This window comes from Amblyraja radiata, chromosome 2 (genome assembly GCF_010909765.2).
Source record: "Amblyraja radiata isolate CabotCenter1 chromosome 2, sAmbRad1.1.pri, whole genome shotgun sequence".
Taxonomy (NCBI): Eukaryota; Metazoa; Chordata; class Chondrichthyes; order Rajiformes; family Rajidae; genus Amblyraja; species Amblyraja radiata.
Genome location: NC_045957.1, coordinates 134,854,991 through 134,876,152, shown reverse-complemented (window position 1 = coordinate 134,876,152; position 21,162 = coordinate 134,854,991). Strand labels below are relative to the sequence as shown.

General features: G+C 42.4%; 1 long non-coding RNA gene across 1 annotated transcript; it reads left to right on the top strand.

Moving 5' to 3' along the window:
• Positions 1 to 346: 346 nt before the first annotated feature.
• On the top strand, positions 347 to 19,048 carry LOC116984691. The gene is made up of 3 exons (XR_004415101.1): positions 347 to 449; positions 2,709 to 2,715; positions 19,036 to 19,048. It is a non-coding gene; the product is annotated as an uncharacterized LOC116984691 (long non-coding RNA).
• Positions 19,049 to 21,162: the final 2,114 nt, after the last annotated feature.

The following is a 21,162-nucleotide window of genomic DNA, read 5'->3' as shown; positions in this document are numbered from 1 at the left end:
GTATGGAGAGAAGGCAGGTACAGGATACTGAGTTGGATGATCAACCATGATCATATTGAATGGCAGTGCAGGCTCGAAGGGCCGAATGGCCTACTCCTGCATCTATTGTCTATTGTCTATGCGTGGTCCTTGATAATGTTGGCTGATTTCCTGAGGCAGTGTGACATGTATTTCGTTGTCTCTGTACTGTACACTGACAATGACGTTGGCGGCGCTGCCTTAGCAGCTGCGGCTCGCCTGCAGTCCGTCTTTTTTTAAACTTTTTTGTGTTCTTTTGTCCTGTTTGAGTTCATTTTTGGTTTATTGTGTATGTGTGTGGGTGGGGGGGTGTAAACATGGTTTTGGTCTCTTATTTCGGGGGGATGCGACTTCTCTTGTCGTATCCCCCGTCTCCGTCTCCGCCTGCGCCGAGGCCTAATAGGGGAGCTGGTGGCCTCGGAGCTGCGGCTGTGGCGACCCGACCTTGGAGCGGGCAGCGGCAGTGGCGACCCGACCCCGGTGCGGGCAGCGGCAGTGGCGACCCGACCCCGGAGCGGGCTGCGGCAGTGGCGACCCGACCCCGGAGCGGGCAGCGACTGCGGCAGCAGCCACGAGACCTCGGAGCGGGCAGCGGCAGCGGCAGCAGCGATCCGACCTTGGAGGACCGGCCGCGGGCCCGGTGGACGACATCGTCGGGAGCTCGCAGGTTGGTGACCTGTTCTGCGGAGCTCCCGCGACAACAGCTGCGTCCTCTGGACTGGAGGGCCGCAGCTTCGGCGGCTTCGACCACCCCGGGCCGCGGAGCTGAACCGGCCCATTCGCAGAGCTTGGATTCAGCCGCGGGACTGACATTACTTACCATCGCCCGGCGGGGTCACAACATCGGAAGCCTGGATCGCCTCGGCGCAGAGGGAGAATAAGAAGGAAAGAGACAAAAACTTAAGACTTTTGCCTTCCATCACAGTGAGGAGTATTCAACTCACTGTGGTGGATGTTAATTTGTGTGTGTTTTTGCCATTTTTTACTATATGTAGGACTGCAAGGCAACAAAATTTTGTTCAGACTGCAAGGTCTGAATGACAATAAAGGCTACTTTACTTTACTTTACTTTACTTTAAAGTTGAATCTGAATCTGAATCTGAATCTGAAGTGTAGCTGGAGTTGACGGGTGGGAGACCGATATGCTTGATGCACTGTGCTGCATCTACAATTCTTTACAATTATAGAGATGGAAGTTATTTGTAGGGATGGCTAGCAGATCCATCTGGTATTCCAACTTTACCAGAAGATCTGTAGCATTGATCTGATATTTTTCTCCCCACTAAGTGGATGTGGTGTATCTGGACTTTCAAAAAGCCTTTGACAAGGTCCCACACAGATTAGTGTACAAAATTAGAGCACATGGTATTGGGGGTAGGGTATTGACATGGATAGAGAACTGGTTGGCAGACAGGAAGCAAAGAGTAGGAATTAACGGGTCCTTTTCAGATTGACAGGCAGTGGCTAGTGGAGTACCGCAAGGCTCAGTGCTGGGACTCCAGTTATTTACAATATATATTAACAATTTAGACAAAGGTATTAAATATAACATCTCCAAGTTTGCGGATGACACAAACCTGGGTGGCAGTGTGAGCTGCGAGAAGGATGCTATGAGGCTGTAGGGTGACTTGGTGGGTGAGTGGGCAGATGCATGGCAGATGCAGTATAATGTGGATAAATGTGAGGTTATCCACTTTGATGGCAAGAACAGGAAGGCAGATTATTATCTGAATGGCCTTTTATCTCGCTCAGCGCGGCTTAAAATCGGCCGCAGGATCATCCACCGCCCTGCGGTCAAATTGCTGCGTCGAGGCGATCGAGGCTCCCAATGTTGAAGCCCCCACCGGCCGATGGAAGATCCCGCTCACGGGCCGATTGAAGCCCCACGATTCGGGGCTGACAAAGCTGGAGATCGGAGTCGGTCACCAACCAGGTCAGCTCCCAATGTTGCTGTCCACAGGGCCCACGGCCGAAGCCTCTGAAGCCTCACGCGTGTGCGTCCGTGTGTGTGTGCGTGTGTGTGTGTGCGCGAGTGTCCACCCCATGTTTTGATCGCGATTTACACCCCTGCTTGTATTAACTGGAATTTAGAAGGATGAGAGGGGATTTTATAGATACATATATATTTCTTATGGGATTGGACAGGCTAGATGCAGGAAAAATGTTCCCCATTTTGGGGGTGTCCGGAACCAGAGGTCACAGTTTAAAAATAAGGGGTGGGCCATTTAAGACTGAGATGAGGAAAAACCTTTCCACCCAGAGAGATGTGAATTTGTGGAATTCTCTGCCACAGAAGGCAATGGAGGTCAATTAACTGGATGTTCTCAAGAGAGATTTAGCTCTTAGGGCTAACGGAATCAAGGGATATGGGGAAAAAGCAGGAACGGGGTATTGATTTTGGATGATTAGCCATGATCATATTAAATGGCGGTGCTGGTTCGAAGAGTCGAATGGCCTACGCCTCCACCTATTTTCTATGTTTCTAAAGTCTTTAGTCTAGTAATACTGCAATTCCTTTTACCAGGAACTCTCTGCTAAATGCTAACCATTATAAAATCACATAATTAGTATATGATTATAACTCTATTAGTGTTACAGTTAATCATCCCATTAAATTTCTTTAGGTGGAGACTTAATTTTAAACTACAGTTTATACCTTGGTACATTGCCACTGAGGGCGCCACATCAAGCAGAGCTGTTGATTCACAGTTCTAATGACTTTTGAGTTCAATCCTAACCATTGGTTGCAAAAGGTTCCCATTGTATGTTTAGGATTCCTGTCACACCCCAAAGACATGTTGATTGGTAGGTTAATTGGTAAAACGGTCTAGCCTTTCTTTACAGGACAAGCCTCTCAACCTAGGAATTAGCCTGGTAAGTCTCCTTTGGCCAGTCTCCAAAGCTACAGCACACAGTTTGGGGTGTGGCCTCATCTACACACTGCACCACTGTAACAAAACCTCCCTATTCTTAAACTACAACCACTTTGCAATGAAGGCAAACTTCTTAACTACTTCTTCAGACCATTTTCCCAGCCTGAAGTATGGTCCCAACCTGAAACGTCCCTGTCTGAAGAAGGGTCCTGAGCCAAAATGTGGCGTGATGCGGCGTGGGTGCGTTGTGATGTGGCTTGGCGACGTATTGACGCACGGAGTTTCCTCAAGTGTTGCAACATGTTTTTTGTGGCCGCTGGATTTTGAAATGTTCAAAATCTTTTGGCGACCCTGATGTGACGCCGGCAGTCGCCGAAAAAATCGCCAAGTGGGACAGGCCCTTTAGACAGGTACATGGATAGGACAGGTTTGGAGAAATATAGACCAAGCGCAGGCAGATGGGACCAGTGTAGCTGGGACATGTTGGCCGGTGTGGGCAAGTTGGGCCACGGGGCCTGTTTCCACACTGTATCACTATGACTCTAATTGACAGGGGGAAACTTATTGATGTGGTGTATTTAGATTTCAAAAAGGCATTTGATGAGGTGCCACATGAGGAGTTGGTGCATAATTTAAGAGCCCCAAATATAGTGTTTTTGAATTGAAAACTGACTGTGACATAGAAATGGAAGAGCTGGAAAAAGTACGGGGTTTTCAGTATAGAGCAGTGGTTCCCAACCTTTTTTTGGCCATGCCCCACCTAATCACCTCTAAAATCCTGATGCCCCCCCCCCCATATTTTAGCACGAGCAGACAAAGAAATAATTCTCAGAAAATGGAATTTACTCAAAATAACATCTGAAACATAAACTACATATGTTTACCTGATGCCCCCCTTAAAAATCAAATTGCCCCCCTGTGGGGCGTACGCCCCACGTTGGGAACCACTGGTATAGAGGAATGTAACCAGGAATTGGTTCTTGGCCCTCAATTGTTTACTATTTACACTAATGATCAGAAGTTAGGAACAAAATGCGTTTACCTATGACAGTGGTTCTTAACCTTTTTGGCACCAGTACCCGCATACGCAAACAAAACACTGTATGTGGTATGTACCTTTGTTAGGTTCCTAAACATAGGCTCAACAAATTGATATGTTATTTGTGTCCCCTTCATGTCCCCCGGCAAAGCCCCAAACGACCCCAGGTTAAGAACCACTGACCTATGATATGAAAATAAATGGAAGGGTAGTTTGTGATGAGGACATTGTGCTTCTACAATGAGATGTAGATAGATTGAGCGACTGAGCAAAAACTTGGTGTTAGAGTTTAATGTGGGGATGTGTTCGGTCAGGTACTCTGGTAATAGGAATTAAAAGGCAGATAATTATCTAAATGGAGAGAGATTGCAGTTGTGAAGTTCAGAGGGATCTAGGTGTTTTATTGAATAAATCATCTGAAGTTAGCAGGCAGTCTAACAAGTATTTAAGAAGATGAAGATACAAGGAATTGCAGCTGCTGGGATCTTGAGTAAAACAGAGTGTTGGAGGAACTCAGGGAACTAAGCAGCATCTCTGGAGGGAATGTTCAGCTGACATTTTGGCTCAGAACCCTTCTTCAAACAGGGACCTTTCAGGTTGGGACCATACTTCAGGCTGGGAATATGGTCTGAAGAAGTAGTTAAGAAGTTTGCCTTCATTGCAAAGTGGTTGTAGTTTAAGAATAGGGAGGTTTTGTTACAGTGGTGCAGAGTGTAGATGAGGCCCCACCCCAAACTGTGTGCTGTAGCTTTGGAGACTGGCCAAAGGAGACTTACCAGGCTAATTCCTAGGTTGAGAGGCTTGTCCTGTAAAGAAAGGCTAGACCGTTTTACCAATTAACCTACCAATCAACATGTCTTTGGGATGTGACAGGAATCCTAAACATACAATGGGAACCTTTTGCAACCAATGGTTAGGATTGAACTCAAAAGTCATTAGAACTGTGAATCAACAGCTCTGCTTGATGTGGCGCCCTCAGTGGCAATGTACCAAGGTATAAACTGTAGTTTAAAATTAAGTCTCCACCTAAAGAAATTTAATGGGATGAATAACTGTAACACTAATAGAGTTATAATCATATACTAATTATGTGATTTTATAATGGTTAGCATTTAGCAGAGAGTTCCTGGTAAAAAAGTATTGCAGTATTACTAGACTAAAGACTTTAGAAACATAGAAAATAGATGTTGGAGTAGGCCATTCAGCTCTTCGAACCAGCACCGCCATTCAATATGATCATGGCTAATCATCCAAAATCAATACCCCTTTCCTGCTTTTTCCCCATATCCCTTGATTCTGTTAGCCCTAAGAGCTAAATCTCTCTTGAGAACATCCAGTGAATTGACCTCCATTGCCTTCTGTGGCAGAAAATTCCACAAATTCACATCTCACTGGGTGGAAAGGTTTTTCCTCATCTCAGTCTTAAATGGCCTACCCCTTATTTTTAAACAGTGACTTCTGGTTCCGGACACCCCCAAAATGGGGAACATTTTTCCTGCATCTAGCCCAGTGGTTCCCAACGTGGAGCGTACGCCCCACTGGGGGGCAATTTGATTTTTAAGGGGGGCATCAGGTAATCATATGTAGTTTATGTTTCAGATGTTATTTTGAGTAAATTCCATTTTCTGAGAATTATTTCTTTGTCTGCTCGTGCTAAAATATGGGGGGGGGGGGGGGGGGGGCATCAGGATTTTAGAGGTGATTAGGTGGGGCATGGTCAAAAAAAGGTTGGGAACCACTGATCTAGCCTGTCCAATCCCATAAGAAATTTATATGTATCTATAAAATACCCTCTCATCCTTCTCAATTCCAGTTAATACAAGCAGTGGTGTAAATAGCGATCAAAACATGGGGTGGACACTCGCGCACACGGACGCACACACACACGGACGCACACGCGCGAGGCTTCAGAGGCTTCGGCCGTGGGCCCTGTGGACAGCAACATTGGGAGCTGACCTGGTTGGTGACCGACTCCGATCTCCAGCTTTGTCAGCCCCGAATCGTGGGGCTTCAATCGGCCCGTTCGCGGGATCTTCCATCGGCCGGTGGGGGCTTCAACATTGGGAGCCTCGATCGCCTCGACGCAGCAATTTGACCGCAGGGCGGTGGATGATCCTGCGGCCGATTTTAAACTGCCCTGAGCGAGATGAAAGGCCATTCAGATAATAATCTGCCTTCCTGTTCTTGCCACCAAAGTGGTAACCTCACATTTATCCACATTATACTGCATCTGCCATGCATCTGCCCACTCACCCACCAAGTCACCCTGCAGCCTCATAGCATCCTCCTCGCAGCTCACACTGCCACCCAGGTTTGTGTCATCCGCAAACTTGGAGATGTTATATTTAATACCTTTGTCTAAATTGTTAATATATATTGTAAATAACTGGAGTCCCAGCACTGAGCCTTGCGGCACCCCACTAGCCACTGCCTGTCATTCTGAAAAGGACCCGTTAATTCCTACTCTTTGCTTCCTGTCTGCCAACCAGTTCTCTATCCATGTCAATACCCTACCCCCAATACCATGTGCTCTAATTTTGTACACTAATCTGTGTGGGACCTTGTCAAAGGCTTTTTGAAAGTCCAGATACACCACATCCACTTAGTGGGGAGAACAATATCAGATCAATGCTACAGATCTCTGGCAAAGTTGGAATGACTTTTCCAAAACATCTATTGCCAGATGGATCTGCTAGCCATCCCTACAAATGACTTCCATCTCTATAATTGTAGAGAATTGTAGATGCAGCACAGTGCATCAAACATATCAGTCTCCCACCCATCAACTCCATCTACACTTCACACTGCCTCAAGAAAGCAGCCAACATTATCAAGGGCCACGCATAGACAATAGACAATAGGTGCAGGAGTAGGCCATTCGGCCCTTCGAGCCGCACCTCCATTAATGTGATCATGGCCGATCATCCGCAATCATTACCCCGTTCCTGCCTTCTCCTGGAATGCCCTCTTTTCCACTCTCCTGTCGGGCAGAAGCAAAAGCATGAAAGCACAAACGACCAGAATCAAAAATAGCTTTTCCCTACAATTATCAGACTCAGGAATGGATCTCTCATTGGCTAAGGATGTACTGTGTTCTTGATCTCCCTATACATCACACAATGAGTCTTGCAATTTTGTTGTAACTGCACTTTCTCTGTGGCTGTAACACTACATTCTGCACTCTGTTTTCTTTCTTTTTGCACTACCTGTTGTACTCGTGGATAGTTCGATCACTCTCATGTATAGTTTAATTTGCCTGGAAAGCATGCAAAACATTTTTTCACTGTATCTCAGGTCACGTGACAATAAAATAACAATAGCAATATCAATACCAGTATAACTAGACTGAAACCATTTAACAAGGAGGAAAATAAAATCAGAGCATTGCTATAGATCCTCCAGCAAATTTGGAAAGAATATTCCAAAACATTTATTGCCACCTATGACATCTTTAAACATATTCTCACCAAACTGTTATTGTACATATTGTGGCATCAGCTGATACACAGACCACTTATGGTCGAACCCTCGTCAGTAGTTACGAGGGATGGCACGTGACGTCATGGGCTAGGGGGAGTGAGTGTCCTGCCACTTAAGCTTAACTCATTTTGAGATCTGCCAAGTCAACAGGTAGCTGAGTTCCAGAGAACAACCTCGCTCAGCTACAGCAGCAATGACAATTACGTTAGCAGACCAAACTAACACGTAACACCTGAATAAAACTACTGTTTGAACCTGTCTGACGTCAGGCCTTTTCCTAACCACGTTTGGTGCCGCTACAATATGAAAATCTTTTCCCCATAACAATGATGTCTAAAACTAGTAGATTAAGGTAAGGAATAAATGGTTGAGAGGAGATTTGTGGTGGAATTTTTGATGTTGAGAGTGATTGGAATCTGGAAAGCACTGCGTGAGGGCAGTTGCTGTAACAACACTTAAGAAGACAACAATTAATTTGCCAAACATGGAAGGATATAAACCTTGCTGAATAACAGGATTAATTTGGCAAATTACTTGATGGTCAGCATGGACATTGTGGGCTACATAACTATGATTTTTCACAACTCCAATGTACCTATAACCTTTGTACTCTTTGACCTATAATGATTTACACTTTTACATTTACAGACTTTTTTTCCCATTTTTCCATATCGATTTAAGTTTCTCCAACCCCACAACCCACTGGAATACAATTTGGCTCATTTCAATTTTAATAACCTTCAACTGCATAGCATTGGAGAAAGGAAGGTGCAGAGGAAATTAACCTGGATATTGCTTGGGATGAGTATTTTGGAGAGACTGGATAAGCTGGGTTTGATTTCCTTGCTGCAGAAGAGGCTGAGGGGAGACCTAATTGAAGTGTGATCTGCATAGATGGTAAATAATAAACTGTTTCTCATAACAACTGTCTAAAACTATACGACATACACCCAGAGTAGTAGATAAATGGTTTAGAAAGGATCTGAGAAGGATTCTCCGTGGATTGTCACCTTGTCGTGGTGGCAGATTTTGTATGGACCTGAGATCCTGAGAGTGATGCCGTCTGGAGCTGTGCTCCTGGTAGGGCCACCCATGGCAGTAAGGTCGAGGGGGAGGACACTGACAAAGAGCAATCCAACCAAGACCTCAATGGTGGAACAGGCGGAGGATGATGGCTGACCATAGTGGAGTGTCACAATGGCTGGGAAGGCGGATGAAGGCTGCAGCAGAAAAGGGTCTCTGGTCGTCTTGGACTCCATGCCACTGGATCCTGACCCAGATCTGTCAAGGACTGTGTGGTGGCTGTCTGTGCACCAGTCTCCCCACTTTAAACAAAGTCACGCACTGGCGTCCTCCAACCCTGGAGACACCCATGGTCAGCCATGACCGAAGGGGGCCTAAGAAGAAGAAGAGGAGGATTATTTTTTACCCAAAGGATGGTTTGTATCTGGAATGCACCTACTTGTGGACGACAGATGGCACAATGGGCTAAGTGTTCGGCTGGCAACCGGAAGGTAGCTGGTTCGAATCCTGCTTGGAGTGCATACTGTCGTTGTGTCCTTGGGCAAGACACTTCACCCACCTTTGCCTGTGTGTGTCCTTGGGCAAGACACTTCACCCACCTTTGCCTGTCTGTATGGAAGTAATTGTGTGAAGCACTTTGGGGTCAATGCAAGTTGACTAAAAATGTGCTATATAAATAAAGACATTATTATTATTACTTAGCGGGTAGTGGTGACAAGTCCTCTTACAACATTTAACAAGGATATAGTAAAGGGCATGAATTGCCAAGGCATAGAAGGCTTTGCAACAAGCACTGGAAAATGGAATGTATAGATGCTTGTTGGTCAGCACGGAGAGAGTGAGCAGAAGGGCCTGTTTCTATGTGACAGCTTTGACCAGGATACCATGACTTTTAGACATCCTCTGGTTGATTTCCCCACTCTTGAACTGTGACAAATAATCTATCATCCTGACGAACTTTGATAACTGTGCAATACCAAGGCAATCCTAGCCTCTGTCTTTCAGAGATCTCACTTTGTCCTTTCTGTCCTTTTGCCACCTCTTAGACCAAGAACTAACTTGTTTTCTCACTTTTCAGGTTCTGGTGGAGAGCATTTTCAGTCTCAATTTGAAATGCTAATACTAATTCTCTCTCCAAATACCGCTTGGCTTGCTAAGTGTTTCCAACCTTTTCTGTTTAAGGGGTCCAGCATCTTCAGTATTTGATTTTCACAAACGCACATGGAATAGTGAAAGTTATGGAGTGATAATTGTCATGTGAACACTTTATAATATGTTAACGTGTTTGTGCCGTACTGTGAAACCTTATGTGACATTGGTCCATCTGTGCTCTGTTCCTGGTGCCACACTTTAGGATATGTCATAGAGCTGTACAACACGGAAACCAGCAACTTCGGCTCAATTCGTCCTTGCCGACCAAGTTGGTCCCACTTGCCTCTGCTTGGCCCATATCATTCTAATCCCTTCCTATCCATGCACCTATTTTTTTGAAATATTGTAGTTGTACCTGCCTCCATTACATAGAAACATAGAAACATAGAAATTAGGTGCAGGAGTAGGCCATTCGGCCCTTCGAGCCTGCACCGCCATTCAATATGATCATGGCTGATCATCCAACTCAGTATCCCGTACCTGCCTTCTCTCCATACCCTCTGATCCCCTTAGCCACAAGGGCCACATCTAACTCCCTCTTAAATATAGCCAATGAACTGGCCTCGACTACCCTCTGTGGCAGGGAGTTCCAGAGATTCACCACTCTCTGTGTGAAAAAAGTTCTTCTCATCTCGGTTTTAAAGGATTTCCCCCTTATCCTTAAGCTGTGACCCCTTGTCCTGGACTTCCCCAACATCGGGAGCAATCTTCCTGCATCTAGCCTGTCCAACCCCTTAAGAATTTTGTAAGTTTCTATAAGATCCCCTCTCAATCTCCTAAATTCTAGAGAGTATAAACCAAGTCTATCCAGTCTTTCTTCATAAGACAGTCCTGACATCCCAGGAATCAGTCTGGTGAACCTTCTCTGCACTCCCTCTATGGCAATAATGTCCTTCCTCAGATTTGGAGACCAAAACTGTACGCAATACTCCAGGTGTGGTCTCACCAAGACCCTGTACAACTGCAGTAGAACCTCCCTGCTCCTATACTCAAATCCTTTTGCTATGAAAGCTAACATACCATTCGCTTTCTTCACTGTCTGCTGCACCTGCATGCCCACTTTCAATGACTGGTGTACCATGACACCCAGGTCTCGCTGCATCTCCCCTTTTCCTAGTCGGCCACCATTTAGATAATAGTCTGCTTTCCTGTTTTTGCCACCAAAATGGATAACCTCACATTTATCCACATTATACTGCATCTGCCAAACATTTGCCCACTCACCCAGCCTATCCAAGTCACCTTGCAGTCTCCTAGCATCCTCCTCACAGCTAACACTGCCCCCCAGCTTCGTGTCATCCGCAAACTTGGAGATATTGCCTTCAATTCCCTCATCCAGATCATTAATATATATTGTAAATAGCTGGGGTCCCAGCACTGAGCCTTGCGGTACCCCACTAGTCACTGCCTGCCATTGTGAAAAGGACCCGTTTACTCCGTCTTTACTTCGTCTGTAGGCTTGTTCCATGTACACACCAACCTCTGTGTGCAAAAGTTGCAACTCATGTCCCTTTTAAAACTTTCCCCTTGCACATAAAGCCTCTAGGTTATGTCTCCTCTACTCTGGAGAAAATACTGTAGCTATTCACTTTATCCATGCCCCTCTTGATGTTATAAACATCTATAAGGTCATCCCTCAACCTCCAAAGCTCCAAGAAAAAAATTACCCAGCCTCTCCTTACAGCTTAAACCCACCAGACCCAGTAACATCCTCATAAATCTTCTTTTCACCCTTTGCAGTTTAATGACAATATTCTGGGTTTATGAAGAGGATGATTACTGAAGTTAACCAGTCAAGGTAACCAGAACTGTATGCAGTACTCTAAATGTCAACTTACTAACACATTTTACAGCTGAAATTTGACATGCCAACTCCTGTAATCGATATCTGACTAATGAATGCAGGTTTGGCAAATGTTTTCTTCACCACCCTGTCCACCAGTGTCCTTGGCTTCATGCTCTCCGAAGCCCTATCATTTCCTGAGCAAGTTCTGCCCTAGTTTGTCATACCAACATGCAACACCTCACATTTATCTGTATTACATTCCATCTGCCCACTGGCCCAGTTGATCAATATCCCGTTGTAATCATAGGTAATCTACGTTTACAACCTAATCCACGTAGACAACAATTACTAGACAGCCTTCATTAATTTTCTTGATCACCTCTTCAAAAAACTCAATCAAAGTGACAAGACATGGAGTTTCACTTGCAAAGCCATGCTGACTATCCTGAGTCAGTCCTTGCCTTTCCAAATGCATCCTATCCCTCAAAATCTTCTCCAATAACCAACCCATTACTGATGTAAGGCTCAGTATCTCTTATTAATACCAAACAACTAATTTGTTGAAGCAATTTTAGGCATATTGAAATCTTCATTGATTTAGAAAACGTAACTCTATTAAAGCGATTCGGTGCATATAATTCATCTGATAATCCTTTCACTTGGGAGAAAGATCCAAATAGCTTATCAATTATTGCACCAGTTTTCTCATTTGTGGAATGGATGTCTGATTACCTGACAAATTGTGGATTATCCTCTGCAAATTCTACGTAAACCTGAGAGTTTTAGTTGAAAATATAATTTATTCTGTTTTAAGAGACATCAAAAAGCAAGGTATATTTTCTATGAATAATTGGTCAATGGGGAATAAAATGCAAGAGGTATGTATGATACCTTGGGTAAATTTTCATTTTTATGGTCTTGGAGGAATGGTATCATTCACCGCAGTCATAATGTTCTAGTGAAGGTTGCCAAACCAAAAAATTAACTATATTCATTTATCTTAAAAACAGCATAGAGTAAACAAAATGTCTACTTAGATAAATTAATGGAAAGTCTTACATACCAAGCAGTATTTCAAAGGTAACAGGAACATGAATAAATGTTACTGTTATATAACAATTATATATGAAAATCTGTATAAACCACCGATATGGACAACATGCAGAAACATTTACTCTTTTCAAGTAGGATTTAGTTAATGTTGCAAATCTGTAAAAGTTCTGGTGTAACATAACCTTGGTGAAACTTGTGTAGTTTGAACTGAATGGGCTTCTGTGTGGATTTGTACTTGCTCAATTCTCCACACAAACTACCATTGAGCTGGCTGAATACTTACACAAGATAGCAGTCTGCCAAACCATCCAAATGTTATTGAGGATGTGGGTGAGGAGCCACAAGCACATCTGTGGTTTAACAAAAAGGTATATAACTACATTTAAATAAACTATAAATAAACTTGTAAGTAAACAGAAATAGCATAAGCGTCCCCACAAGATCTTGTTTTTTATTGTTTCATTGGATTGAATGCCAAAAACGTGAATTAGCCTTACAGCAACAGGATTACTATTACTAAGGAAATCCAAGAATTATTGAACTGAGCATTACTGAAAACAAAATGTGATAATAGAATTAAAACAGAGAAACAGAATTAGGACATCAAACCAATCTCTTAAAGGTTATTGATCGAAGACATAAACCCTTTGCCTTTGCCCATGAATGTTACCAAACTTTTGGCATTGCTTTATTATTGACACATGCATCAAAATACAATGAAAACATTGTTTGTTTGTGTGCTATTCTGTCATAGAAACATAGAAACATAGAAAATAGGTGCAGGAGTAGGCCATTCGGCCCCTTGAGCCTGCACCGCCATTCAATATGATCATGGCTGATCATCCAACTCAGTATCCTGTACCTGCCTTCTCTCCATACCCCCTGATCCCTTTAGCCACAAGGGCCACATCTAACTCCCTCTTAAATATAGCCAATGAACTGGCCTCAACTACATTCTGTGGCAGAGAACTCCAGAGATTCACCACTCTCTGTGTGAAAAATGTTTTTCTCATCTCGGTCCTAAAATATTTCCCCCTTATCCTTAAACTGTGACCCCTTGTTCTGCATAGCGAACCACAGTGCGAACTCCATCATCAAGTTCGCTGATGACACCACCATCGTGGGGCGTATCACTGATGGGGATGAGTCAGAATATAGAAGAGAGATCGAGCAACTGTCCATATGGTGCCAGCGCAATAACCTGGCCCTCAACACCAGCAAAACCAAGGAACTGATTGTGGACTTTGGAAGGAGTAGGAGGGGGACCCACAGCCCCATTTATATCAACGGGTCGATAGTTGAAAGTGTCAAGAGCTTCAAATTCCTGGGCATGCACATCTCTGAAGATCTTTCCTGGTCCGAGAACACTAATTCAATCATCAAAAAAGCACATCAGCGCCTCTACTTCCTGAGAAGATTACGGAGAGTCGGATTGTCAAGGAAGACTCTCTCTAACGTCTACAGGTGCACAGTCGAGAGCTTGCTGACCGGTTGCATCGTGGCTTGGTTCGGCAATTTGAGCGCCCTGGAGAGGAAAAGACTACAAAAAGTAGTAAACACTGCCCAGTCCATCATCGGCTCTGACCTTCCTTCCATCGAGGGGATTTATCGCAGTCGCTGCCTCAAAAAGGCTGGCAGTATCATCAAAGACCCACACCACCCTGGCCACACACTCATCTCCCTGCTACCTTCAGGTAGAAGGTACAGGAGCCTGAAGACTGCAACAACCAGGTTCAGGAATAGCTACTTCCCCTCAGCCATCAGGCTATTAAACCTGGCTCGGACAAAACTCTGATTATTAACAACCACTTTCTGTTATTTGCACTTTATTTGCAGTTTATTTATTCATGTGTGTATATATTTATATCATGGTATATGGACACATTTATCTGTACTGTAGTAAATGCCTTACTATTTTTCTGTGTGCTTAAGCAAAGCAAGAATTTCATTGTCCTATACAGGGACACATGACAATAAACTCACTTGAACTTGAACTTGACTTCCCCAACATCGGGAACAATCTTCCTGCATCTAGCCTGTCCAACCCCTTAAGAATTTTGTAAATTTCTATAAGATCCCCCCTCAATCTTCTAAATTCTAGCGAGTACAAGTCGAGTCTATCCAGTCTTTCTTCATATGAAAATCCTGACATCCCAGGAATCAGTCTGGTGAACCTTCTCTGTACTCCCTCTATGGCAAGAATGTCTTTCCTCAGATTAGGAGACCAAAACTGTACGCAATACTCCAGGTGTGGTCTCATCAAGACCCTGTACAACTGCAGTAGAACCTCCCTGCTCCTATACTCAAATCCTTTTGCTATGAATGCTAACATACCATTCGCTTTCTTCAATGCCTGCTGCACCTGCATGCCTACTTTCAATGACTGGTGTACCATGACACCCAGGTCTCGTTGCATCTCCCCTTTTCCTAATTGGCCACCATTCAGATAATAGTCTACTTTCCTGTTTTTGCCACCAAAGTGGATAACCTCACATTTATCCACATTACATTGTCAAATCCTACTGTGAGTACAATTAAGCCGTACACAAGTAAAACAGTGTCAGAGTGCAGAATATGGTGTTACAGCATTGTAGCATTACAGCTACAGAGAAAGTGCAGATAAATAAAGGAGCATGGCCTTCAGTGAGGTAAATTGTAAACTTGGGACTACACCCTTAGTTTACAAGAGGACTGTTCAGTCATCTGATAATAATGGGTAAGATGTTCCTGAATCTGGTGGTAGCTTTTGTAGCTTCTGACTTATGAGTGGAGAGAAGAGGGAATGACAGGGACGGCAATGTTCTTCGATTACATTGGCTGCTTTCCCAAAACAATGTGAAGTGTAGATGGGCATGGGAAGACTGGGAGGCTGTTTTTTGTAATGGACTGGGCTACATCCACAACTCTGTGCAATTTCTTGTGCAAAACGCTTGCAATGTTTCCAGATTTTGTTTTGAGTTGCACTTTTCATTTAAATATCTGGCATTAGCACATTATGAGAATGTTAACAGGATATTTTTCTCTGCAAAAGTCGAGGAGAGAGTTGGTGAGCAGCCATTTTGAAAGCAGAGAATGTTTTTATGAACATTCGGTGAGATAGTTTGCAATTCAAAGAAGCCTTTTTTTCAAGTGAAAGGCAGAACTTTTAAAAAGCAGGTGTTTGATGGATCAGTTAGAGGTACCTTGGCCAGTAAAAGCAAGAGATGGTTTAGCAGCGTGACCGTGTTGGGGGAGAGCCTGGGTTTTAGGGTAAGTGTAGTGCTGAGGGTGAGACGCTTCAGTGAGAGGGCTGACCAAATGGTGATGGGAAGTTAAGGTACAGTGTTTTTCTGTGCAATTCCTCTTTGGTCTTGGTGTAGTAGAGATGGCAGGTGGGGTGGTGGAATACACCTGCAGGTTGTTGGATATCAAGGGGATTTCCAGTGAGGACTACACCTGCCAAAGTGTGTTCAACTGCAGCTCCTTATGGACCGTGGTAAGGAACTGGAGCTGCAGATGGGCAACCACAGAATTATCTGGGATGTGAGAGTGCATAGCTAAGATCACAGTTAGGTGGCTATGCCTAAGGTGCAGCAAAAATGGTTGTAGATTTGGTCAAAAAGAAAAAGGAAGTGTATGCAAGGTTTAAGAGGTTGAAATCAGATAGGGCCCTTGAGGAATATAAAGAAAGCAGGAAATAACTCAGTCAGGGAATTAGAAGGGCCAAAAGAGGCCAAGAAATGCCATTGGTGAGTTTGATTACTGAAGCGTAATATCTACAGTAAAAACAAGAGGGTAACAAGGCAGTGGGTAGGAGCCCTCAAGGATAAAGAAGAGAATTTGTGCTCGGAATTAGGGGATGCAGGCAAGGTACTAAAAACATATTTTGCACCAGTTTGCACTAAGGAAAAGGATGTGGAGGACAGTGTAGAGAATATTAATATGCAAGGACATATTAATATTATTTGTGATACATATTCATGACTTTAACCTAAATGTAGATGTTGGACAGGCTAGGTGCAGGAAGATTATTCCCGATGTTGGGGAAGTCCAGAACTAGGGGTCACAGTTTAAGGATAAGAGGGAAGTCTTTTAGAACCGAGATGAGAAATAATTTCTTACACAGAGAGTGGTGAATCTGTGGAATTCTCTGCCACAGAAGGTAATTGAGGCCAGTTCATTGGCTATATTTAAGAGGGAGTTAGATGTGGCCCTTGTGGCTAAAGGGATCAGGGGGTATGGAGAGAAGGCAGGGATGGGATACTGAGTTGGATGATCAGCCATGATCATATCGAATGGTGGTGCAGGCTCGAAGGGCCGAATGGCCTACTCCTGCACCTAGTTTCTATGTTTCTATGTTTCTAGATTGGTTGGTTAGTGAGTTTGCAGATGATACCAAGATTGCTGGGGTCACAGACTGTGAGGAAGGCTGTCAAAGTATATGGCCAGATATTTATCAGCTACAGAAATGGGTGGAGAAATGGCAGATGTACTTTAATCCATTTGTTGCACTTTGAGAGGTCGAATGTAAGAGGAAAATTAATGGGAAAACTCTTAACAGCATTGATGTACAGACGGATCTTGGGGTCCAAGTCCATAACTCCCAGGAGTGGCAACACAAGGATAAAAAGTGCTAAAGAAGGCATTTGATATGCTTAACTTCATTGGTTGGAGCACAGAGTATAAGAGTCAGGAAGTCACAAAGCAGCTTTATGGGAATTTGGTTAGGCCTCATTTGGATTAATGCATGCAGTTCTGGTCGCCCCTCTACAGGACCGATGTGGAGGCTTTGGAAAGGGTGCAGAGGAGGTTCACCAGAATTATGCTTGGATTCGAGTTTGGGTAGGAAGGGATGAGTGAACCAGGGAGTTGCAGTGCCAACAGAGGATGTATGTGTTGCCAAAAGAATCAGGAAGGGAAAGGAAAGGGATGGGGGTCACGTTGAATGTGATGGAAATGTCAGAGGATGATATGTTAGACAAGGAGACTGGTGGAGTGAAAGATAAGGACCAGAGGATCTCTATTCATGTTTTTCCTTCAGGGGGAGTAACTGTTACTTTCTTCAGATGCAGCCTGATCTGGTGAGTACATTTAAAACAAGTTGTTTGTCTAGTGTAGACAGATTAAAAGCTCACATCATCTTTCCAATCTTGTTTCTCTGGGGATGGATTAAATGGATGTTCTTATTTTCTATTTTCTTCTTTTATCTTGTTTCTTCTTTTTCATATTTAAGTCACTCAGCACTTAAATGCAGCTGCTTAGTACTTCTTTAATATTAACCAGAGTGAGTGAGTCAACAGACCACCAGTTATTACTGTCACTCGAACATATATTGAGAACTAGGGAATTAGCCATAGGTTATTGGGAAGGCACACTGGCAATTTACCAAGTTTAGACATTTGGCTCTGATATCTCAATACCTAGTCTGAAAATTATTTCTTATTGTGCCGTTTCTATGTGTATATGAATGTCGTATTTGGCTCATTCCAGTACTTCAATCTTACAACTAAATTATTGAATTCTTAAATATTAACGGATAAATTTACAAAACACCATGAGCAATATGCAGCTGATGAATAAGAATTCAATTACAGTCTATGGAAAAAAATAGATTAATAATTCACTGAACGTCGGGGTGGAATGTTACTGAAATCTTTGGAGAATTAAATCAATGAGGGGAATACCATAATCTGAATTGCAGCCTGTTCCTTAGCAGCAGTTGCATTGGTAGTGCAGTTTCACTTATTTCTTTACTTTATATTTAATAAAAATTAATGCAGTGCCAACTGAGGATGTATGTGTTGCCAAAAGTGTCAGATTTTCAAAAGACTAGAACATTCATGGATGACAAAATCATGGCGGGGGGATGGTCAGTTTTATGAGTCAATACATTATTCATATTACAAGCCAGACAGCAAAGTAAGTGTAGAAAATAAATGCATATGTCAATTAAAAATCTTAGTATATTGTCCAATATTTTAATGTGCTACACAGAATTAGACTCTTCCAGTGACTGTTGCAATGTAGGCAAAATAAATCCTCCACCGGATGTTCCCACAAACACCAAATTAAATTAAAATTTGCTTTATTTTGGCAATGATATTTAAGGGGGACATTTTGTCAGACTCAAGCTCTTCAAATAATGTCAAATATACATCTCAAAACAATATATATTTATCTCAAAACAATAACAAAATATTGAATATAACATAATTGGTTATTTATAGCTTTGGTTAAATGTCCATATGTCACACCTGCGATTCTGCTGTAGGAACAAGTTGTTCTGGGTTACAGGCCCTTCAACAGATCACATTCATGCTAAGAAGCATTGAGAAAAGTTCATGTTCATACGGCATTGGAACAGAATTAGGCCATTCAACACATCGAGTCTATCCCGCCAGTCAATAGATCAAGGCTGATCTACCCTTTCCTCTCAACTCTGATCTCTTGCATTCTCCCAACACCTTTGACACCCTTACTAATCAAGACCTATCAAACTCTGCTTTAAAAATACACAAAGACTTGGCCTTAACAGCCATCCGTGGCAATGAATTCCACAAATTCACCACCCTCTGGCAAACAAAATTCCTCCTCCTCTAACGGTATGTCCTTCCATGAAAAATTAACCACAGCCAGTTTTCCAGCAAAAAAAAAAATGGTTCTGTTTTGGAGACACATTTAAAAATTTCTTATGAGAAATCAGTTGGGCTAGTGTTTATGATGATGGATCAAGTGAGTGAAAGAAGCACTTATTTTAGATTTATTCAGTGATTGTTTTTCGCATAATGTAGTTTAGGAGCACAAAGCTAATGCAGATATTGCTTTTCCTTTCAATATTATTCCTTTACATTGGAGCACCATCCAAAATGTAATACAAATTAAAAACATTAATATATCATCTACAAGGATAGGATTCTTAGACACCATCATCTTCTGTCACTACTAATTAGAAAGTACTAAAGTTTCTAAAGTTGGTCCAGCACAACCCAAGCATCTTCAATGAAAACTAAACTCTGACAGGCAGCATCTGTGGAGTGATATGGACAGACTATATTTCTGGTCAGGACCATTCTTCAAGACTTGACTACTGAGTTCCTCCAGAAGTTCATTGGGACGCTCCCAGTGGCAGCATGCTGTAAAGTTGTAACTTTGTTTGCACCCTTAACGTTTAACTTCTTGCTTACCACTCTTTCAATATTGCTTGTTATTACTTGATTTCAAGACACGGTCAAACCTTTTTTAAAGTGTTGATAACACTTTTATACGTTTCAATCGTGTAAAGGGTGGAGACAAGAGCAAAAAAAGCTTCTCCAAGGAAGGAGCGTGGGGAATGAGCAGCTTCTGACTCTGGTATCTTAGAAGCAATATCGAAAATGAACGGAGAAATGAATACAAGATTCCGCAGTTTGGAAGAAATTATGAAAGGAATTTCGAGCAAATTGAAGGAAGTTCAAGACAAGCTGATTATGTTACAAGATGAATCTCGTGAACAGAAGGAACAAATTGTCAGGAAAGAGATTTGAAGATTGAAATACTGGAACGGAAAATGAACGAAAATACTCGGGCACTTGAGCAATACAAGACTAAAATTATGGATGGAAAACAGAAGCCGTCGACTGAATCTGCGAATTGTTGGTTTACCTGAAGGTCGAGAAAGGGATAATGTTATAAAATGATAAAGCAGACATGTAATGTGAATGGTCTGAACCATCCCATTAAGAGAAAAAAATGTTTTAAAGCTCTTCGTAGACTAAATACTCAGATTATCTTTGTTCAGGAAACTCATGTAAGGAAAGATGACAATCACGATTCTTTACGTTTTGGAGAGGACAGCAGTTTCATTCAAATTCACAGTCAAAGGTGAAAGGAGTTTCTATTTTTATTGACTCCTCAATTTTGTTTGTTCATTATGAAACAATTTCTGATCCATATGGTAAATTTTTGATGATTACTGGTGTTCTTCATAACCAAAAAGTTGTTATGGTGAATGTTTATGCACCTAGTATTGATCACCCTGAGTTTTTTAAACAGTTAATTACATCCTTTCCTAATTTAAATGAACATCTTTTAATAATGGGTGGAGATTTTAACTGCTGTTTGAACCCCTCGATGGACAGATCTGCAACTGATCATGTGCTTCCAAATAAATCAGCTAGTTTTATCAATTCTTTTTTACTTGATTCTGGAATGTTAGAAGTCTGGATATTCTTACAGCCAAATGACAAATAATTTTCTTTTTTCTCTCATGTATATCATAATTACTCTAGGATTGACTACTTTATAATAGATTCTCGGCTAGTTTCATCGATCACTGCGTGTGAGTATGATGCAATTGCTATTTTTGATCATGCACCATTGAAATCAATTAAACTACCTGATTCCAAGTTTAGTGCTAAACAATGGTGATTTAACACTACTCTGCTTCAAGATCTAAATTTTATTAATTTTATTAAAGATCAGATTGCTTTTTTCTTCTTAACAAACTCTACCGAAGAAATATCCAATGGTGTAGTCTGGGATGCTTTTAAAGCATATATTCGTGGACAAATTATTTCATACTCCGCGGGATTAAAAAAACAAACTAAATATGAAATACGTATATTGGCTGAGGGGATTAAAGAAATTGATAAAAAATATTCAAAAGCTCCTAGCCTAGAGCTTTTCCCATTGAGAGTAGGGAAGATTCAAACAAGGGGACATGACTTGAGAATTAAGGGACAGAAGTTTAGGGGTAACATGAGGGGAAACTTCTTTACTCA